The sequence below is a fragment of the Balaenoptera borealis genome, assembly GCF_965194805.1.
Source record: "Balaenoptera borealis genome assembly, chromosome: 11".
Taxonomy (NCBI): domain Eukaryota; kingdom Metazoa; phylum Chordata; class Mammalia; order Artiodactyla; family Balaenopteridae; genus Balaenoptera; species Balaenoptera borealis.
In genome coordinates, this window is record NC_138868.1 from 64,430,609 (window position 1) to 64,454,748 (window position 24,140).

The 24,140-nt window shown below is 37.6% G+C and overlaps 1 long non-coding RNA gene across 4 annotated transcripts in view; it reads left to right on the forward strand.

The window, feature by feature from the left end:
• The window catches only part of LOC309605920, a 98,560-nt gene that overhangs the window by 10,304 nt on the left and 64,116 nt on the right, over positions 1-24,140 (forward strand). For 3 of the 4 annotated variants that reach the window (XR_014231573.1, XR_014231574.1, XR_014231575.1), the window contains one exon: positions 15-23,907. The exons of the other annotated variant lie outside the window; for it this stretch is intronic. This is a non-coding gene — a long non-coding RNA (uncharacterized lncRNA). Of the gene's footprint in view, positions 1-14; positions 23,908-24,140 lie in introns of those variants that run through there. 4 annotated transcript variants of the gene reach the window in all.

The window sequence follows — 24,140 nt, forward strand, 5'->3', positions numbered from 1 at the left end:
TTCTTTCGGCTTAGGTTGCAGATTGACCAAAAGAAGGGGGACTGAGAAATGAAGCAAAAACTAATGATTTGCAAAATGAAATGAAGCAAAAACTGAAATGATCCACTGTACCATTCCATGATATGTAATAAAAACTATTTAAGCTCTTATTGTTTTAACACCAGCTTATTTAGGCCCATTTGTAACAATATAAGACCACAAATAAACTGATTTAACTGTAACTCTGCACAGATACATAGGTTTTAGTAATTCAGTTACTTTACAAATTCTAACCGATTCCTGCCTAGGCTACTAATATCCACCACAAAGGCACTCTATGGTTAATCCTATAAATATCTTCCCCTTACCACCCCCTTTTGAGACGTTATTGAGACTATTACTGTGATGCTTCCCCTTATTAGCAACTTTAACAAATCCATGTTTTTATGATGAAATATTTTTCTCATGATCTTTGTATGGAATGTGGCAGACTAAATCATATGCCCACAGAGGTGTCCATGTCCTAATTCCCAGAACCTGTGAATTTGTTATCTTACATGGTAAAAAGGATGTAGCAGATAAGATTAAGTTGAGGATGGGGAGATTATTCTTTATTATCTGGGTGGGCCTGATGTAAAGGGTCCTTACAGAGGGAAGGAGGAGGTCAGAGGGAGAAGAAGGCTATGTGACAACAGAAACAGAAATTGGAGTGATGTGACCACAAGCCAAGGAATGCCTGTCACCTTTAGAAGCTGGAAGAAACAAGGAATGGGTTGTCTCTCAAGCGTCTATAAGGAACCAGCCCTTTTGTCACCTTGAAGTGAATTCTGGAGGTTACAGGTCTAAAATAAGACAACAGAATACATTTCTATTATGCAAGTCACTGAGTTTGTGGTAATTTTGTTACAGCAATAGGAAACTAATGCAGAGAACTTTGGCAGGAATTTGGATTTTATTCTAAGTGAGATGAAAAGTCATCAGATGGATCTCAAAATATATATATATATATATATTTTATGTACATTCCTGCTGTGTGGAGAACGGAATTTAGAGCAAGATAGAAGCAGGGACAGTAGGAAGGAATTGCTTTAGACAAGAAGAGCAGTCAGTGACAGTGACTTGGATTAGAGTGGAAGGCATGGAAATGAACAGTAGATAGATTTAGGTATATTTTTAATGTAGAATCAACAGAATTTGCTGGTGGCTCAAATGATGGGGAGAGAATCTGAGGACAGTGACTCAAGGGAAAGAGATTATACAAGGATGACTTCTAAATTTTGGCCTGAACAAGTGGGTGAATGCAGAAAGGGGCAGGTGAAGCTGGAATGAAGACAGTAGGCAGGTCATGAAGAACCTTGTATGCTGTGTTTAGGAATCCGGATATTGTCCTGAAGGCAAAGGGAATGCATTGAAATATTCTAAGTACAGGAATGGGATGGAGGTCTAACGGACCTTTGTGTCCCTTTCATTTTCTTAGTTCGATTAATACATTAGAAGATGTCCCAAAGCCATAAACCATTATTCCATCTCTTTCCTCATTCTCTACCTGTATAATGCTTTGGTTTTTAATTTAATTAGAGCCTTGTTATAAGAAAAGTTATCAAGAAAGTTCTGAACAGCTAAGCTTTGCATTTTATGGTCTGCACTGGGCCTGATTTACAGAAGTCTGATAGATTAGAAAACAAAAAGCTTATAAAAATAGTTGTACTTGTTCATAACACTTAGCCCAAGGGTAGATCAAGGGAAAACTGGTTGGTGGGTAGAGGGCATTGTAGCAGTGGCATTAGAGAGGGGAAGAAGGAGATAGATTCTAGAAATATGAGGGAAAATGCATAGAACTTGATAAAGAGATTGCATGAAATATGCAAGGGAAGACACAAAGTAAAGGTTGATTCCTAGGTTTCTGATGGGGTTCATCTGGATACATCATGATTCCAGTTACTGAAAAGGAGGAACCTAGAGGGAGAGGAAGTTGGGAAGATGACAGGGAGAGAATGATGCATTCAATTTGGATATAATTTATTTTTTAACTAATAAAATTGATATTTTAAGAGCAGTTTTAGGCTCACAGCACAACGGAGTAGAGAGTACAGTCCCCATACACCCCTGTCCCCACACATGCACAAACTCCCCAACTATCGACGTCCACAGTGGTACATTTGTTACAACCGATGAACCTACACTGACACATCATTATTATCCCAAGTCTGAAGTTTACTTTAGTGTTCACTCTTGGCGGTGTACATTCTATAGGTTTGGACAACTGTATAATAACAAGTATCCACTGCTGTAGTATCATAAAGAGTAGTTTCTGCACTAAACATTTTTGTGCTCTCCCTTTTTATCCCTTCCTCCCCGCCCCCAACCTCTGTCAACCACTGATCTTTTTACTGTAGTTTTGCTTTTTCCAGAATGCCATATAGTTGGCATCATACAGTATGTAGCCTTTTCAGATTTTCTTCTTTCACTTAGTGATATGCATTTAAGGTTCCTCTATGTCTTTTCATGGCTTGATAGCTCCCCTTTTTTGGTGCTGAGTAATATCCCATGGTCTAGCTGTACCACAGGGTATTTTTCCATTCACCTACTGAAGGGCAGCTTGGTTGTTTCCAAGTTTTGGTAATTATAAATAAAGCTCTATAAACATCTGTATACTGGTTTTTGTATTTTGTATAGACGTAAGTTTTCAATTCATTTGGGTAAATACCAAGGAGCACAATTGCTGGATTGTATGGTATTAGCATGGTTAGTTTTGTAAGAAACTGCCAAACTGTCTTCCAAAGTGGCTGTACCATTCCCACCAGCAATGAATGAGAGTTCCTGTTACTCCACATCCTCACCAGCATTTAGTGTTTTCATTGTTCCGAACTTCGGCCATTATAATAGGTGTATAGAGGTATCTCTTTGTTGTTTTAATTTGTAATTCCCTAATGACATATGATGTTTAACATCTTTTCATATGCTTACTTGCTATCTGTGTATCTTCTTTGATGATGTACCTGTTCTGGTGTTTTGCCCATTTTTTAAGTGGGTTGTTTGATTTCTTATTGTTCAGTTTTTAAAGTTTTTTGTATACTTTGAATAAGCCCTTTAATCAGATGTGTCTTTTGCAAATATTTTCTCCCAACCTGTGGCTTGACTTCTTTCTCTTGACATTGTCTTTTGCAGAGCACAAGTTTTTTATTTAATTAATTCCAGCTTATCAATTTTTTTTCTCTCATGGATGATGCCTTTGGTGTTGTATCTAAAAAGTCATTGCCATACCCAAGGTTATCTAGGTTTCCTCCTATGTTATCTCCTATGAGTTTTATAGTTTTGCATAATACATTCAGGGCTATGATTCATTTTGAGTTAATTTTTGTGGTGGTTGTAAGGTCTGTGTCTAGGTCTTCTAGTTTTTGCATGTGGATGTATTCCAGTACCATTTATACAGAAGACTAGTTTTGCTCCATTGTATTGCTTTTGTGCCTTTGTCAAAGATCAGTTAACTATGTTTATGTGGCTGTATTTCTGGGCTCACCATTCTGTTTCATTGATCTATCTGACTATTCTTTAGCCAATACCACACTGTCTTGATGACTGTAGTGTTATAGTAAGTCTTGAAGTTGGGTAGTGTCAGTTCTCCATCTTTGTTCTTCTCCTTCTATATTGAGTTGACTTTCTGGGTTTTTTACTTCTCCATATAAACTTTAGAATCAGTTTGTCATTGTCCACAAAATAACTTGCTGGGATTTGGATTGGGATTGCAATGAATCTATAGATCAAGTTAGGAAAAACTGAAATCTTGATAATACTGAGTCTTCCTATTTATGAACGTGGACTATCTATTTAGGTTTTTTAAAAAATATCTTTCACTAGAGTTTTGTGGTTTTCCTCATATCAACATTATACATATTTTGTTAGATCTGTACCTAAGTATTTCACTTTTCTGAGTGCTAATGTAAATGATAATGTGTTTTCAATATCAAATTCTGCTTCTCTGTTGCTGGAATGTAGGAAAGTAGCTGACTTTTGTTTATAGGCCTTGTATTCTGCAGACTTACTATAATCACTTATTAGGTCCAGAAGGTTTTTTCTTTTGTTGATTCTTTCAGACTTTCTATATAGACAACTGTGTCATCTGCAAACAAAAATATTTTTATTTCTTCCTTCCCAGTCTGTATATCTTTTAATTCCTTTTCTTGTCTTCCTTCATTAGATAGTTTTTTTTTTTAATCTCCACACTTTAAATATTTTACTCCACTCTCTTCTTGCTCACGTGGTTTCTGAGAAGCCAGATGTAATTCTTATCTTTGCTCCTCTATAGGTAAGGTGTTTTTTCCCCTGGCTTCTTTCAAAAATTTTTTTTCTATCTTTGATTTTCTGAAGTTTGGATATGATATGGCATGATGTAGCTTTTGTTTTGTTTTATTGTTTTTTTATTTGGCATATATCCTGCTTGGTGTTCTCTGAGCTTCCTGGATCTGTAGTTTCATGTCTGACAATAATTTGGGGACATTCTCAGTCATTATTGCTTCAAATAATGCTTCTGTTCCTTTAGCTCTTTCTTTTCCTTCTGGTATTCCTGTTACACATGTTATACCTTTTGTAGTTGTCCCACAGTTGTTGGATATTCTGTTTTGTTCTTTCAGTCTTTTCTCTCTTTGCTTATCAGTTTTGCAAGTTTCTGTTAGTATATCCTCAAGCTCAGAATCCAGTCATGGGCTTTCCTCTGCCATTTCCAGTCTACTGATGAGCCCATCAAAAGCATTCTTCATTTCTCTTACAGTGTTTTTGATCTCTAGCATTTCTTTTTTATTCTTTCGTAGTGTTTCCATCTCTCTGCCTACATTATCCATCTGTTCTTGCATGTCGTCTACTTTTTCCATTAGATCCCTTAACATTTTAATCATAGTTGTTTAATCATAGTCCCCAGTCTGATAATTCCAGCATCCCTGCCATATCTGACTCTAGTCTGATGCTTGTTCAGTCTCTTCAAATTGTGTTTTTACCTTTTTGTATTCCTTGTAATATTTTGTTGAAATCCGGATGTGAGGTACTGAGTGAAAGAAACTCCAGTGAATAGGCCTTTTGTGGTGTGGTGTTAAGGTGTCAGGGGAGAAAAAGCATGCTCTAGTCCTATGATTTGGGGTCTCAGTCTTTTGGTAAGCCTGTGCCCATGCACTGTGAACTTTACCAGTGCTTCTCAGTTTTTTTCCCCCCTTAGGTAGGACAGGATGGCCAGAGGGGGCCTGAGTGTGTATTTCCCTTGCCCCAGGTAGTTTAGGCTCTGATAAAACCAAGCAGGTTAGACTCTGCTAGTTTCTCCTGAAGATAGACCTTATTAAGAATAACAGAATGCTCTGGTATATTTCAAAATGGTTCCTTTTCTCCTCCCTCTGCTGCAAACACCAGGGGAATTTTCTCTGGTATTCGCTGTGAGGGCCTGGAGGAGCTCCTAGAAGTAAAACTCACAGAAATGGGGGGCCCCTTATTCCTGAGTTCCCCTGGGGATTTTAACTCTCAGACTTGTCCAAGCTGAGATACCAGCATTTTTTTTTAACATCTTTGTTAGAGTATAATTGCTTTACAATGGTGTGTTAGTTTCTGCTTTATAACGAAGTGAATCAGCTATACATATACATATATCCCCATATCTCCTCCCTTTTACATCTCCCTCCCACCCTCCCTATTTCACCCCTCTAGGTGGCCACAAAGCACCGAGCTGATCTCCCTGTGCTATGTGGCTGCTTCCCACTAGCTATCTATTTTACGTTTGGTAGTGTATATATGTCCATGCCACTCTCTCACTTCATCCCAGCTTACCCTTCCCCCCACCCCATGTCCTCAAGTCCATTCTCTATGTCTATATCTTTATTCCTCTCCTGCCCTTAGGTTCTTCAGAACCAATTTTTTTTTTTTAGATTCCATATATATGTGTTAGCATATGGTATTTGTTTTTCTCTTTCTGACTTACTTCACTCTGTATGACAGAATCTAGGTCCATTCACCTCACTACAAATAACTCAATTTCGTTTCTTTTTATGGCTGAGTAATATTCCATTGTATATATGTGCCACATCTTCTTTATCCATTCATCTTTCGATGGACACTTAGGTTGCTTCCATGTCCTGGCTATTGTAAATAGAGCTGCAATGAACACTGTGGTACATGACTCTTTTTGAATTATGGTTTTCTCAGCGTATGCCCAATAGTGGGATCGCTGGGTCATATGGTAGTTCTAGTTTTAGTTTTCTAAGGAACCTCCATATGTTCTCCATAGTGGCTGTATCAATTTACATCCCCACCAACAGTGCAAGAAGGTTCCCTTTTCTCCACACCCTGTCCAGCATTTGTTTTTTGTAGATTTTCTGATGATGCCCGTTCTGACTGGTGTGAGGTGATACCTCATTGTGGTTTTGATTTGCATTTCTCTAATGATTAGTGATGTTGAACATCCTTTCATGTGTTTGTTGGCAATCTGTATACCTTCTTTGGAGAAATGTCTATTTAGGTCTTCTACCCATTTTTGGATTGGGTTGTTTGTTTTTTTGATATTGAGCTGCATGAGCTGCTTGTAAATTTTGGAAATGAATCCTTTGTCAGTTGCTTCATTGCAAATATTTTCTCCCATTCTGGGGTTGTCTTTTCATCTTGTTTATGGTTTCCTTTGCTGTGCAAAAGCTTTTAAGTTTCATTAAGTCCTATTTGTTTATTTTGGGGTTTTTTTTCCATTTCTCTAGGAGGTGGGTCAAAAAGGATCTTGCTGTGATTTATGTCATAGAGTGTTCTGCCTATGTTTTCCTCTAAGAGTTTTATAGTGTCTGGCCTTACATTTAGGTCTTTAATCCATTTTGAGTTTATTTTTGTGTATGGTGTTAGGGAGTGTTATAATTTCATTCTTTTACATGTAGCTGTCCAGTTTTCCCAGCACCACTTATTGAAGAGGCTGTCTTTTCTCCATTATATATTCTTGCCTCCTTTATCAAAAATAAGGTGACCATAGGTGCGTGGGTCTATCTCTGGGCTTTCTATCCTGTTCCAATGATCTATATTTCTGTTTTTGTGCCAGTATCATACTGTCTTGATCACTGTAACTTTGTAGTATAGTCTGAAGTCAGGGAGCCTGATTCCTCCATCTCCATTTTTCTTTCTCAAGATTGCTTTTGCTCTTCAGGGTCTTTTGTGTTTCCATACAAATTGTGAAATTTTTTGTTCTAGTTCTGTGAAAAATGCCACTGGTAGTTTGATAGGGATTGCATTGACTCTGTAGATTGCTTTGGGTAGTAGAGTCATTTTCACAATGTTGATTCTTCCAGTCCAAGAACATGGTATATCTCTCCATCTGTTTGTATCATCTTTAATTTCTTTCATCAGTGTCTTATAGTTTTCTGCATACAGTTCTTTTGTCTCCTTAGGTAGGTTTATTCCTAAGTATTTTATTCTTTTGTTGCCATGGTAAATGGGAGTGTTTCCTTAATTTCTCTTTCAGATTTTTCATCATTAGTGTATAGGAATGCAAGAGATTTCTGTGCATTAATTGTGTATCCTGCTACTCTACCAAATTCATTGATTAGCTCTAGTAGTTTTCTGGTAGCATCTTTAGGATTCTCTATGTATAGTATCATGTCATCTGCAAACAGTGACAGCTTTACTTCTTCTTTTCTGATTTGGATTCCTTTTATTTCTTCTTCTTCTCTGATTGCTGTGGATAAAACTTCCAAAAGTATGTTGAATAATAGTGGTGAGAGAGGACAACCTTGTCTTGTTCCTGATCTTAGAGGAAATTATTTCAGTTTTTCACCATTGAGAAAGATGTGTTGAGCCACCAGCAATTTGTCAATTATAGTTTAGGTTTCCCTACCCTGGTACTGGTTCCTGTGGAGGTTTCTGCTTGTGGGTTTCTGCTCCAGCAAATTGTGATTCACTGTGTTCACCTGTGTGTCTCTCCAATTTTAGGGGCAGTTTGCTCTGTGACCTCACTTTTCTGACATATGTATGAAGAGTTCATTTTTCAGTTTGTCCAGCTTTTTACCTGTTGTTATGACAGAGTGCTGACTTCTAAGCTCCTTATATTTGGGACCAGAAACCAGAAGAGGGGATTTTGAAGTGCTCATGAGACACCCAAAGTATACCAAGGGATAGTAATGTGGCTTTCAATAAGCTGGAGATACAGGCCCGAACGATATGAGGGTACAAGTACTGCAGTTGGTGAAATCACGGAGTATATGAAGTCTACCTAGGAGTGAGCTCCCAGGAGTGAGACAGAGTCCTGGGGAATTCCAACATTAGAGAGGCAGCATACAATTTTGAAGGAGCACTGAAGATATAGCCACCCTCCAATAAAATTAAATTTTCTCTGGTACTTTGTTGTTGCTCATATAAATTTATCAAAGTTCATTACCTTTTATTCTTTTACACCCACACCTCCCACACCCCAATTAACTGAAGCAATTATATTACATAATCTTCTCATCCTGGGGCAATTTTTAACGTGGAGACTTTTAAAAAGTATAATAAAATATTTTAAACTGCCTTTTAAATTATGATCTATAGATTGTCCTATAAATTTTTTGTTTAAAAATATCACTGTAAAGAGAAGATATGTTATTCCAATTGGCAGGCCACAGAAAGTTTTGAGTACCAAGTTCTGAGCCTCCAAAAGTAGGATTAAAATTTTAGATACTGAAAGCTTCCAGGAAACAGCAGCATTCTGCCTGCTACAGTAAAATGAAGACAGGAGGGATACATCTGCCAAACTTGACATTGTAACTAAATCACTTCATACTGACATAGCTTTACTTTAGCAGAGAATGTTTGTGGGGATTTTTAATCAGATAAAAATAGGGCTGCTGTTTTCTCTATACCAATTAACATAGTTGACATTTAGCCAGATCTGCCCTGGACACAGCAGGGGATGTACAGTTTGTCCTGATTCTGTGGAAAATGAAAAATGCAGCACTTGGCACAAGAGAAAATATGTGAACCCAAAAAATGTTGTCAAATATAGCAAGTCAAATTAAGGAAATTGATTTACTGAAGGGCAGTCTATGCTTTCTAGAGAACAAAGGAGGAGGGAGGACTCTCTGGACTTCTGAAAAAATTAGGGATCTTGAGTTTAACTATTAATATTACATATTAATGAATAAACATATTTAGTTAAAGACTTTCCTACAACCCTATTAAATATGCAATTTGTCTTACTGTGAGTTTGAGAAAGGAACTGGTAGTGGCTCAAGCATAGCATATAAAGACTTATTTAACATTTCTGCACAGAAAGTCAGCCTAGATGTCATCTAGTCAAATTCTTTCATTTATGGATGAGGAAAATTGGTCCCAGAGATGTTAAATTACTTTTTATGAAGTCACTCTGATACAATGCCCTCACAGACCCTTAGACTCATGGACCGAAAACTTTATGGGGGCATCAATTCTATAGTAACATTTCAAATAACCAGAGTGTTTGAAGAACAGTTTATTCTAGTTCATTTAAACTGATGGTTAAATAATTGTTTGAAAGAAAAGTGTTTTTATATTTATAACTGCTTAAACATTGATCTAAGGTATCTTAGTTCATAGTCCTACCTTTATAAGTAGTGGGTTGAAAACATGAAATTGCTGATACTGGGTAATTATTTACCCACAAAAATCACAAATTTCATATGGTTCAACCTAAAGTAGGAAAGTGAACTGAACTGAATATTTAAATAACTTGTAGTAACTCAAGTTCATCACTCCAAAGAGTATTTTGTATAGTTTATCATTATGGCTTCAAATATAGATGGTTCAAGTGGCTATATAAGAAATATTCTGGTCCCCTAAATACCCTGAAAAATTTGGGACCTGTGCTAGCCAGCCTCTAGGATGGACTTCAGTGATCCTCACCTCCTGGTATTCATGTCCCTGTATGGTCCCCTCTCACAATGAACAGGAATGGCCTGTGTGGGAACACTGAGGAAATGATGGTGTGTGTCTTTTCAGGCTTGATCATAAAAACTATGATCAAGCCTTCACTTGATCTATGGGCAGCCTTCACTTTGCTCTCTCTTGGCTCACTCACTCTGTCAGAAGTCCATCACCGTGTTCTGAGAACACTCAGTCTAACGGAGAGGTGCACGTGGCAAAGAACACAGGCCTCCCGCCCCCAGCCTGCATGGACTTGCCAGCCTTGTGAGTGGGCCATCTTGGAAGCAGATCCTCTTGCACCACAGCCAAGTCTTCAGAAGCCCTGACCAGCATCTTGATTGCAACCCCAGGAGAGACCCTGAGCCAGAATCACCCAGCCAAGCCATTTCCAAATTCCTGATCCGCAGAAACTGTGTGAGGTAGTGTTTTAAGCCACTAAGTTTTGGGATAATGATAACTAATACAGGGCTTTAAAAACATATCTCTGCCCTATGTATTAGTTTCCTAGGGTGACTGTAATAAATTACTACACGTTTGGTGGCTTAAAACAACACAAATTTATTCTCTCACAGTTCTGGAGGCCAGAAGTCCAAAACCAAGGTGTTGGCAAGGCTGCACTCCTTCCTAGGCCTCTAGGGGAGAACCCTTTCTTGCCTCTTCCCGCTTCTGGTGGTTCCATGTGTTCCTTGGCTTCTGGCTGCGTTAACTTCATTCTGCCTCCACTTTCACATGGCTTTCTCCTCTTCTCTGTGTGTCTCCCCTTTGTGTGGCTCTTACAAGGGCACTTGGATTTAGAGCCTATGCAGATAATCAAGGATGATCTCATATCCGGATCCTTAATATAATTGCATCTGCAAAGACCTTTTTTTCAAATAAGGTCACATGCATATGTTAGAGAATGTGGACATATCTCTGGGGGGGCCACCATTCAACCTACTACATGCTATGTGAGTTTACATATAATTTAATATATAATTTGCTTAAGTCACCTAAAAGAGTCATGAAAGCAAAATGATAATAACAGTAATCAGTAATAACAGAAGAGCTGGTTAATTGAGTGCTCTAGTGAATGGGTTTAATTCTCAAAGCTGCATCATATCATCTTTTTGTTTTTATGAAGAGGAACAAGAATCCTGGGTTCTAGCCACCACTGGTTGTATGGCCTTGGCAAAAAGCTTTACTTCTATGATCTCCCTTTCTTTTTTTTTTTGGCCATGCCGCGCAGCATGTGGGATCTTAGTTCCCCAACCAGGGATCGAACCCGTGCCCCCTGCAGGGTAATCACGGAGCCTTAACCACTGGACCACCAGGGAAGTCCCTCTATGATCTCTTTTAAGGGAAACTCCTTTCCCCTAGCCTTTTTCCATGTGCAGATACCTCCACTAGAGTAAACCCCCCGGCCTCTCTTTTCCTCCACAGTCACTCTCCCTAGGGCAAGAGGAGGGATTTACCTAACTGGTGAGTTCAGGAAAAAGAAGTGGACATGCTGGCTAGGGCCAGGATGGTATGATGCCAGGGAGGCATCTGGGGCACAAAATTTAAGAAGGCGCTCACATTCAGGGTCATGAGACAGACATGGTCATGAGCCTGAGAATGCGGGCCTCCTTGAATTTTGCACCCTACACACTCTAGTCCTGTGCGTAGCCTTCACCTGTTTGGATCTGCCTGCCTGCAGAGGCCTTGTGTCTGGTCTGTCTCTGCTAAATGGTAAGGGGCCTGGGCCTGCTTAGGGAGGCCTGGTGTCTCCAGTGGACCCATGTCTAGATGAGTAAGTCTACCCAATTTGGGGGTGAAATGTATATCAGATTGGAAGATATTTGGTCCCATATCAAAGCCATATCTTCCCATTTAGCTTTTCACCACTAATAAAACTGCTATTTTAATCTTCAGTTATCTGAATCCTATATCTGTCTCTCAGCTGATTCCACAATCAAGTAGAGGAAAAGAGCGCTATTAATGACATTCACACACACACACATCACAGTTCCCTCATCGATAAAAAAAAAACAACTAGATAACACTAGGAGCCTTTATAGCATTGCTATGGAAGAGGAAGGAGACAGAGGGATAGCATTTTGTTTGTTTGAAAATATTGTTTACAGCTCCATGTGATTTCCCTGGACCTATAAGGCCCTAACTCCATTCCAGGGATTATATTATTGGTCTCACTCCAGTGCCCCTCTGTGAAATCCTCCCTGCTGGATGATTCAAGATCACACCAATCTTTCTCTACTTTGGTCCTCCATAATACTTGTTTGGACCTCACTGTTCACAGTTCTTAGTATCTAGTCTCTAATTTTTCCAAGTATACATCATTTACCCCTTCAATTAAATTTTAAACCCTCCATGTTGGCCAACTATGTTGGGGCACATTACATGATCATCATTACCCATTTATTGATTGACCAAATTAATAGGAACACTTCTTCAAGAAAAACCCACTTATCATGCTTTTCCTCCATGAAGATCATTTTGTCTCAGAAATCATTCTTTTTTTTTTTTTTAATATTTATTTATTTATTTATTTACTTATTTTTGGCTGTGTTGGGTCTTCGTTTCTGTGCGAGGGCTTTCTCTAGCTGTGGCAAGTGGAGGCCACTCTTCATCGCGGTGCGCGGGCCTCTCACCATCGCGGCCTCTCTTGTGCGGAGCACAGGCTCCAGACGTGCAGGCTCAGTAATTGTGGCCCATGGGCCCAGTTGCTCCGCGGCATGTGGGATCCTCTCAGAACAGGGCTGGAACCCGTGTCCCCTGCATTGGCAGGCAGATTCTCAACCACTGCGCCACCAGGGAAGCCCTCAGAAATCATTCTTTATTTCAGAACATAGTACAGAGATTTTCCACGTGGACTATTTTCCCCAAGAAAACTGTATAGTACTTAAAACACCTAAATCCCTTATGTAATCCTCTTTAAGTTATTCATATTTCAGAAATGTGCTAAATTTTTTGCTGTTAATTCGCTTTCCCAGTTTCTTAATTTGTGACTCTACTTGTGAGGCTACTGATTTAACTATATTATTTTAGACAGGCCAAAATACCAGTTAGGCCAAAATGAGCTTGCTGTGTATGGACTCTGCCCAAAAGGCACACCCCTAACATATGTGCAGGTGGGACCAGACAGTACATAGAGGCCCGCATATCATATGTCTACATGTTTAAAAGTTACATATCAAGTTCTCAGACTTTTAGAGAAAAAGAACACCCTATACTTCTACCTTGACATATTTTCTCTTTTCCTTTCTGAATTTCACATTTACATTTTTCTATTTCTAGCTTGGCCTGAACTTGTACTCACTCTTAATGCTCTAAAAGACTGAAAAACAAAATGTAATTGTATTCAAACTGTCCAAATTTTGAATATATTTTCCATCAAAAAAATGTAAAGTAAACAAAAAAACCTGAAAAATTACAATTATTTTTGGATTAAGGTGGTCAAAAAGTGCAAAATTTCAGTTATAAGATAAATAAGTTCTGGGGATATAAAGTACAACATGACAGCTATAGTTAAAAATACTGTCTTGTATATTTGAAAGTTGCTAAGAGAGTAAATTTTAAAAGTTTTCACCACAAGGGGAAAAAAATTGTAACTGTGATTTAATGGATGTTAACTAAGCTTATTGCAGTAATCATTTTGCAATATATACATACAGTTAGCCCTCTGTATCAGCGGGTTATACATCCATGGATTCAACTAACCATAGATCAAAAATATTTGAGAAAAAAAAGTTCCAGAAAGTTTCAAATAGAAAAACTTTAATTTGCTCCATACAGGCAAGTATTTACATAGCATTTATATTGTATTAGGTATTATATGTAAGCCACAGATGATTTAAAGTGTATGGAAGATGTTCATAGGTTATATGCAAATACTACACCATTTTATATAGGGGACTTGAGCATCCATGGATTTTGGTATCCAAGGGGGTCCTGGAACCAATCCAGAGATGACTGTATCAAATTATTATGTTGTACACCTTAAACTTACACAATGTTATATGCAAATTGTATCTCAATAAAACTGGAAATAATTGCAATATTTTATATGTTATTTTTTTTAACATCTATACTGGAGTATAATTGCTTTACAGTGGTGTGTTAGTTTCTGCTGTATAACAAAGTGAATCAGCTATTCGTATACATATATCCCCATATCCCCTCCCTCTTGCGTCTCCCTCCCACCCTCCCTATCCCACCCCTCTAGGTGGTCACAAAGCACTGAGCTGATCTCCCTGTGCTATGCGGCTGCTTCCCACTAGCTATCTATTTTACATTTGGTAGTGTTTATATGTCCATGCCACTCTCTCACTTTGTCCCACCTTACCCTTCCCCCTCCCCGTGTCCTCAAGTCCATTCTCTACATCTGTATCTTTATCTCTATTCTGCCCCTAGGTTCTTCAGAACCATTTTTCTTTTTTTTTAGATTCCATATATGTGTGTTAGCTTATGGTATTTGTTTTTCTCTTTCTGACTTACTTCACTTTGTATGACAGACTCTAGGTCCATCCACCTCACAACAAAAAAATCAATTTCATTTCTTTTTATGGTTGAGTAATATTCCATTGTATATATGTGCCACATCTTCTTTATCCATTCATTTGTCGATGGACACTTAGGTTGCTTCCCTGTCCTGGCTATTGTAAATAGTGCTGCAATGAACACTGTGACTCTTTTTGAATTATGGTTTTCTCAGGGTATAAAAAAAACTTTTTTTCTAGAGAATTCAAAATTCTCTCCCTAAAAATTGAAAAGGGAAAAATAAATTGTAGTTATTGAATATCAAAATTTTAAATCAAAATTACAGAAAAAATTTTTGAAAGTTTCTTTGCATTATTTAAATGTTTTAATTAAAATAAAAGTATTCTTGATTCTCACATTGACCATCCAGTGGCCAATGTGAGGAACTGATATCACCGCTTCATGTATGTTATGTTAGCCTACATATACACACATGTAAGAGTAATATGAATTGTTTTATGTTGCAAAATGTCCCTCAGCCATCATGTTCAATTACTGCATATAATATGCTAATTCACAAGTACGTCTGGAAACACAAATTAAAACATGAAGAAAAGCAAGAAAATGGATGCTTGATACGCTAGAAAGTGATACCACGCTATGAAAAATCTCTTGCGCTCGCACTATCTGAGAGGAGGGATCTGAAAAGGTAGTCTTTTATTCTTCCTAGGTGTTTCTACTATCTAATACCCAAATTGCTGATGTACATCTCCAAGTTTGGTGACGATATAATCCAAAGGACTTCATAGCATTTAGACGCAGTTGCCTTTTCACTCAAGGACATAGGAGAAGGAACATAAAGAAGCATTACCCTGGGGCCTGAATGCTGTTAAGCATGAAAGTGAATGTTTAAGGACATACTGTGCCAATACTGAGCACAGAACTGAAGTGCCAGAGGTGCCCATGTGCTATTTAATAAATTTTGTGTGTGTTTTTATGATAAGTGGGGCCTTCTAAAACACATGGTCTAAGGCAGGGCCACCTTGCCCAGGGAGCAGAGTTGGTTGCACTACTGCTCCAAAAGTCAATCATTGAAAGTTAGAAAGTTCGTTCTAGTCCCTTATATGATTCATGGATTAATGAATTAAGTTATTTGTAGTGATACAGTATAATAGTGAGAGCACACAGACTCTGGAGACATAGTGCTTAGGTTCACATCCCAACTTGGCTACTTAGTTTTGTAACTTTGGGCAAGTCACTTAACCTTTCTACATCTCAGTTTTCTCATCTGTAGAATAGGGGTGCTAATAACAATAACTACCTTGAAGGACAGTTGCCATGCTTAAAAACACCTGTCTCATTGAGTAAAGTGTTGAGAACAGTACATGGATTATAGCAAGTTATATATATGTAATTATATATTAATATAATATTATATAATGATTAATACAATATATTAGTAATTACATGATATTATTATTATATATGATTATTCTATGTTTTAAACCAATTCATTCTTGGAAATAACACAATCATTAATAATAATTATAATAATTACAACTAGTTTTTGAGTGCCTTCTATGTGCCAAGCACAGCATTTACATTATATCGTTTGAGCCTCAGAACACTCTCGAGAGGTAGGCATTATTCTCAGTTTTCAGAGGAAGAAACTAAAAGTAAGACTAGTTAACTAATCTGCTCAAGGGCACAGGTAGTAAGTGACTGGGCTGAGCTTCAAATAGATGTTTTCTGAGTCTTCAGCCTGTATTTTTTTCACTTTGTTCTTGGTGAATCAACCATGTCTCTTAATCCCAGATTCCAAGTTCACAGGGTACAATGTTACTATTATTCTTAAGGATGAAAATTGTAAGTAACTTGTCATCACCAAACTTTGAGCTCCTTGAGGGCAGAGATTGTTTTATTCAGCTCTTAGCACAGTGCCAGGAACACAGTTGACACGCAATATATGTTTGTCAAACTAGAGAAAGACAAATGTCATATGATGTCACTTATATGTGGAATCTAAAAGATGATACAAATGAACTTATTTACAAACCAGAAACAGACTCAAGGACACGGAAAACAAATTTTTGGTTACCAAAGAGAAAAGGCAGGGGTTGGGGGTGAGAGGGACAAATTAGGAATTTGGGATTAGCAGATACAAACTACTATATATAAAAAAAAACAAGGTCCTACTGTATAGCACAGGGAACTAAATTCAATATCTTGTAATAACCTATAATGGAAAAGAATATGAAAAAGCATATATATGTATATGTATAACTGAATCACTTTGTTGTACACCAGAAACTGGTGTACATTGTAAATCAACTATACTTCAATTATGTATGTGTGTGTATATATATATATATATATATTGGGTTAGCAAACCAATGATGATTAATCTGGAGCCAAGAACAGGCTAGGGAAATTAACAAACATAATATTCTGTGACTTGAGAGTCTAAAATAGATTCATTGAGCTAAATGCAGTACTACCTCTGCTTCATGTAACAAAATTTTATATGATTAAATAATGATTTTTTAAGTTCAGTCATTTCTATACCCTTAGTTCTTGTTTTGACATGTTTTACCCAGGGCATACAGGCCTTGACTCTGCCATGAATCTTTTTGAAGTGAAGACTAGGAACATTCAAATTCTTTTCTTTCCACTATTATTCTCATGATCCTTGCTAGAAAACAAATTACAGGATGTTTAGAGAGATGTTTTCCTTATTTAGATTTGAACTGCATGTGGCTATCTTTTTCTCAGAAAAATCTCATGGTACACACAGGTTCATACCAGCTTGGGATATTGTTATTTGTCTGCCTGCCATTTTAGATAACATTTAAATTTAAGTTCGTATATTTAGGGATACAGTGATGATTCTATAGAGTTTTATTCTGAGTTTCAGTTCTTCTGGAGTTCCACAAGGAGCAACCTGCATCTAGTACTGAACAACATCCTAAAAGGCATTTCCTAGCAATTTGTAGGAGGAAAAAAATGAACCACCTCCAGTCCTTCTACTGGACCAGAAGCAACAGCTATTTATTTACACTTTAGTCCAAACTGGGAAAATGGGATTTCAAGCAGACTCAAGCAGCATAAGCCCAAGTGAGTGGCTAACCAAAATGGTGATGAAAAAAAAAAAAGACTTGTGTCAGACGTAATCCCAAATATCCACTCCTTCATCCTTGCTCGGTGATGGAAACTTGAGTTAAGCTGGGTTTATAGCCACTCAAAGAAAAAAAAAAAAAGTTTCTTTTGCAGTTAGATATGTCTATATAACTAAGTTCTAATCAGTGAGATGTTAGTAGAACTGTCCTTTGCAATTTCCCGGGAGACTCCTTAAAGGGAAATCGTGCAGCCTTCTTCTTCATCTCTATCTTCTTCATTTGGACTGAAAACAAATTGTGATGGCTGGAGCTCCAGCAACGATTCTGGATCATCAGGTAGAAGCCACGCGCTGTAGGTGGCAGAGCAAGAGGGTAAAAGAATCTATCTCTTTGATGATCGTAGATCTGCTTTACCAACCCCGGACTGCTTACTTCCAGACTTCATTTATGTAAGAGAGAAAGGAATTTATATCTCATTTAAGACACTGTTACTTGCTGCTTTCTGTCTTTCTCATCTGTACCTAATCCTAAGAGACAGAAGGATCTATTACAGAGTCTGCATATATTTATCTCTCTCGGGCAAAGCAAAGAGAAGGATTTGACCTTATCTCCATGATCATTTTCTTTTTCTATTCCCCATCTCGAATGATTATGCTATTTCCATCTGGCCCATAGAAGCTGAAGACAGCTAAACAACTTCAAGAAGATTCAATTTGTCAATTAACCCTAGCTTATGAATACAGTAGCAATTTTTCAAATAATATGCTTATATTCTCCCAAGATGACTTAATTAAATATTCTGGGTTTTGTTCTATAAAATCAGTTTAAATGATTTCCCTGCTCTTTACACAGTTCATTAATTTTACACCTTTAAAATTAGAACCATTTCCTAGAGTACTAAGCCTTAGAACCTTTTCCTAAAGTACTAAGAAAGGTAAACCAGCCAAATGTGACTTTTAACCTCAAACTTCAACCTGGTTTATATATAACATTGAAAAGAACCACACACTTGTTTCTCCTAAAAGCTTAGCTTTTCTTTTCAAATGTTCCCTCATTTTTATAATCTAATCTCTAAAATCTTTCAATGTATTATAATATAGTGAGTCCTATGTTGTAAGGTTATAAATTCATTTCTTTTACATTTTCTTTTTATCCTTGAAAAGATATTTTACGTTTTGAATAGTGAATAATTATTAGGGAGGTAGATAAGAGTAGAGGATGGGAGGAGAAAAGAAAATGAAATAAAAAAATTAGACTTTAACACAAAAGAAAACTTATCTAAGTGTACATTAAACATTTTGGCCAAGAAAATTCTAACAAGAAATACCAAAAGATTTTTAACCAGCAGGAACAGAAGAAGTCTGACAAAACGAAAAGGCAGGTTTCCTTATGATCTAATAAGATAATTTTGTCTTCTTATTAGCAAATGGATGTTGTTAAAATAACATATGGAAAAGTATGCTCAGATGTTCCCCCAATGGTAACAATGTGCATGATTCAGTCTGTGAGCAATGGCGATTTACCATGACGTTGGGGAAATGCACACAATTGCCAAATCATATCCTCAGGCACCAGAATATGTGTGAGTCCTCTACCCACTACCAACTCATGTCTCTAAGATATGTTGACACACTTATTTGTCATGTGTCTGTCTTTAGTCAGCAGTGTAGTGTAATACAAAGAGCACTGGGTTCAAGGTCAGAAGACTTGAGCCCCGGGCCAGACTCTCACACTTCATGGCCTTGTGCATGCCGCTTGACCTTGCCCAGTGTCACTTTCCTCATCTTTAAATTGGGGTTAGTAACACCTGCACTGCTTGCTCAGAAGTCTGTTGTGAAGATCCAACGATACGTATGTGCTAGTGCTTTATAAATTATAAAAGTTAAGCATTCTCTTACTGCAGGCTTTTCTGTCTATACCTTCGGATCTACCTTGACATTTCTTTTCCTGAAAATCTGTTTTTGAAAATTAAGAGCGAGTCTGAATCCTTCAGTTACCTCTTTCGAGAACAAATCCCTTATCCTCTTCAGCCTCTTTATCATAAATGGTGACTTGGACTAGATTGATAGGTCAAACTTCTATTCAGCTGCAGAAAAAAAATTTTAAATAAATGTATTCAGAAGATCAGCATGTAAAAAGGACAGAAACAGTTTTGCTCTTAGTTAAGATGGTTGAAGCTGGAATGAGGAGAACTCAGAATCCTGTCTAATTCGACTTTCCCCCCACTATACCCCGCTCGGGCAGCTCCTGAAGCCTTCCCAACAAAACTCAGATCCTTCCCACTCTAACCTACATTGTTGATGTTATGATTCCAGCCCTTATGTTTCTATGATTCTTCATGCAAACTCTGTCTACTTTAAAGGGGTAAAGAAAAACTGTAGTATGTTATGGACAGATAGATGCCCTGGCATCTGAACTCTTACTAGCTGACCAACAAATTTGCTGAAATACAGCCAAATCAATTTAACCAGATAAGTACCAAACTCCTCGAGACAGAAGATGTCTTTAAAAAGCTACGTGAAATATCTCAGCAGTCCCCATGTAGCCGAGAGCTCCGCCTGAAACTATAAAAGTAAATATTGAATGGTCAGTTCTCCAAGCTATTCTACACTAAATACACAGCAATTCTGCAGGCTCTTTGAAACTGTTTTCAGTAAGAATGACTCAGAGATGAAGAAGCCACTTATAACAAAGCAAGTAATGCAATACCATTTCTCAATGCCCTAAACAAGAGAGCTTGCTTAGGGAAGTTGGCTTCAGAATACACAGATCATATAATTGCAGAATGTCAGACCTGGAAATAATGCTAGAGAACAACTGGTCTATTTTACAAATGACAAATCTGAAATCCAGAAAGACTGTGAGCTGCCCAAGATTAGGAATTCATTCAAGCTTCATTAAGTAAACATTATCTGAGTACCAACTATATGCCAGGTGGTAAGAATAAGTAGGCAAATAAAACACAATCCCTGTCCAAGTGGTGAGTAAAGCCAAGACAAGTAAATCCATGATTGCAGTTAGATTGTTGCAAAACCAGGTTTCAAACTCTGTATCCAAGTTCTGAAGCCAGTGTCTGTCCCACCACCTCACACACTACTTCTCAAATCAAAAAACTTGAGAAATTCGTAGTGGGGAACTATGGCCAAAATGATCCAAAGATAAATTAATGTCAACTAAGCCTCAGTCTTTGGGGTGCACAGGTATTTATCCCCATTTCTTAAGGACCTATGAGTAATAAAGTGGGCTCTATCCTTAAATGAAAGAAAATTCTTATGACGATCGTTCACTAATATTTATAAGGACTTCTTAGAACACTGAGGAAATCACGAATGAAAAAGTCCTACAAAGAAACCTAATGATAGCATGGCCTTTGCTCAACTTTTGCAGAAGATGCCATCAAGGTCAAAGTCATGAAAAATTCCATTAACTACTGGCCTACTTTTCAACCTACTTAAGCAAGAAAAGGAGACTTTAATCAGCTGTTTTCATGGGTTTATTGTTTTTCTTTAGTATGTAAAATACTGAAGAAATGTACAAGATTTCAAAGACCTATGCCATCATCCACAAAGAAAAACAAAAACAAAGCCAAACAAAAACCTATGGCCACACCTATAAAACCTCATTTCTTCATTACTGGTAAGGTGCTAACATGAATTCTTTCTTCCAATTCCTACCTATTGTGTCTTTTCTAAACTGCATTGTGGTTTTCAACTACAGTAAAGTAAAATCAGCACATATACCTAAACAAGAAAACTTTAGGAAACAACATCAATATCCCTACATTTATTTGGCAAAAGCCTAGCATTAGTAGACCTGAGGTCAGGCCCCTTACAAGGAATCCATCATCTATCCATCTATTGTCCATTCATTCATCTAGCAAGCATTTATTGAGTGCCTTCCTCATGAATACCATGACATCAGAAGCTATGTGAAATACGACACAGAATAGTATTTCTCAAAATGTAGTTTGAGGATCCACCTGCATCAGAATCACTTGGAGAACTTGCTAAAACCTAAGTTCCTAGACTTCACTAGCATTAATCATTTATCTTGGTTATAGCTCCCTATAGTTCTGCAAGCAGCAGAAACCAACTTGGGCTACCTTAGGCAAAGAAGGAGCTGATGGGAAGGGTATCAGGGGTTCACAGAATTGACCAGAGATTGGAACCAAGGAAGCTTTAGAGGAGTCACAACAAAAATCATAAGGCAGGAACGATGTTGTCTGCATGCTGACGCTGTGACTATCCCCAGTTCTAATGTTGTCATTGCCTCACTGCTCTAGACTGAAAGTTCTGAAAAAGAGCCTCCAAATGATGGGGCCTGCAGCCCAGGCCCAGGGGACTTTTCTGAAGACTACACAAAGGGAGATTCCACTAAAAAGAAATTAGGAAGAAAATGGGAAGTGGAGTTAAATGCCAGTTAGTCAAAACTGACAAATGACTGGGTAACTATTAAATCAGAATCTCTGAGGGTTAGGCTGGGAGTTTGCTACATTTTTTTAAACAAGTTTCTCAGACAATTAAACAAGTTTCTGCAAAGTTTGAGGAACAGTGACGTGAAGGATAGGATCTATACCCTAGAATGCATTTAAATTGATTTTAATCAAAGTGGAAAACAGAGACATCTTATTTATGAAACTGAAGAATAATTCCAAGTTTCTTATCAGATGTCTCCCTGTAGACATTGCCCCCCATGTCTACATCTTGCCCTCATCAGCCATTATCTCTTCAGTCAAAAATGAACATCTTTATAAAAAGAGATATTATGCTTATACAATAGAATATGCAATTACAATAGAATATGTGTACACTCATATTTTTATGGAAAAAAATGTATAGATGCATAAAAGCAGGTTTGGAATATTACATATCAAAATGTAAACAATGAAAAAATAAAGAATAATTCCAAAGAAAATATAAAATGCATGACAGGTACGTAGAATGTACAGTACACACAAGTAACAGAAATCCTTTTTTCAAACTCTTATGTATTTCAGTATTTTCTAATTTTTCTGCAATGAAAAAAAATACTCTAATCCAATGCATTTGGACTGTAATTGATCATTGTTAGTGACCATCTTTAGACTTTCATATGGCTGATAGTTTAGGACTTTCTAAAAGCACTACATGTCAAATTTTTTAAAGTTATAGAAATTTTCATCAGTATCACTTATTGAATGTCAAATGCAGAGAAATGGTCACCAACAAGACGCTACAGTGCAACTAATTTATTCATTCCAACTGACATTTGAGTACTTTCCACATGTATAGTGTTATCCTAGGCTCTATGTTATACAAAAAAAAAAAAAAAATGTAGAAGGGAACTAGTTAAAGAAAAAAGATTATTTTAGTAGGAGACTACTAAAAAACAATGTGAAAACAACTTATAAACAAATACGTGATGGTATAATCTAGGTTCTAGATAGTGTCTAATGTCTGGTTGAACAGCCCTAAAGCATGCTCCTCTCAAACTAACTCCAGGGGATCAGAGCAGGATAAACCATCAGCTTTTCTTGTGTGTTACATTGATCTGAGATAGGCGTAGTCATAAAATAGAAGACTTACAGGCAGTTCTGAAATACAGCATCAAACACTGTGTGGTAGCTGCCTCCTAGGACAGCTGAGAACAGCCTGGCTCCTTTTAACAGAAGAGTATCCACCAGTCCCCAACAATTACCTTGCCTCTGGCTGATCACAGGGCTCGGAGGCAAAACTGAGACCAGGGAACCAAAAGGGCAGTTAGTAGCTGTGTTCAGGCAGTTAAGACAGTAGCTGGCTCCTAGGAGGAGCTCAGTGAATGCTCCTTGTTCAATAGTCATTTATTTGGAAAGAGCTGCTGCCGTTACATGGATCTATCCAACTCTTCTCTCACCCTTTCCTCCTCATTTTCTCACTCCTCTGAGTCCCCCTGCCACATGCAACACAAAGAGAGAGTAATCACCATCCACATTCAAAGTGCTATCTTTGAATGAAATACAGAAGTGTTTACCTGGATGCCAAACACTTAAAACTACAAAAGTATCTCAATGCGTTGCAAAACATAACCTAAAATGTACGTTTAGCTAGAGGCCCCTCGAAAGAAAGAAAGAATAAAAAGTAATTTGGGTTCAGGCAAGAAGGGACGTTTCTGCTGTTTTTATGCATAATGTTTTAAGCTTTGTCTTTACAAAGCTTAGAGAGACTTGTTAAAAGCACACTAAAATGCAGCTAGCTGGTTAACTCACAAGTCAAGTCTTGTAGGTGTAGATCTTTATTATTATAATTATAAGTTAATAATTATTATAATCAACATTTATGTAGTGTTGTACATTACCAAATGCTTTACACTATTCTTGGCTCTTATTCTGCTGATACTAAATCAGTTAAAGCCAAGAGCGTTTCATTTTTATTCACTAATGATGATGAAGTTTGAATGTTTTGTGGATCTTACAGAGAAAAAGACAGATGGACTAAAAGTTTAAATATTTGGTGTAAATTACAGTTAAAATATTCAGTTGTGGGGACTCCCCTGGTGGTGCAGTGGTTACGAATCCGCCTGCCAGTGCAGAGGACTCAGGTTTGATCCCTGGTCCGGGAAGATCCCACATGCCGTGGAGCAACTAAGCCCATGCGCCACAACTACTGAGCCTGCACTCTAGAGCCCACGAGCCACAACTACTGAGCCCGCGTGCCACAACTACTGAAGCCTGTGCACCTAGAGCCCGTG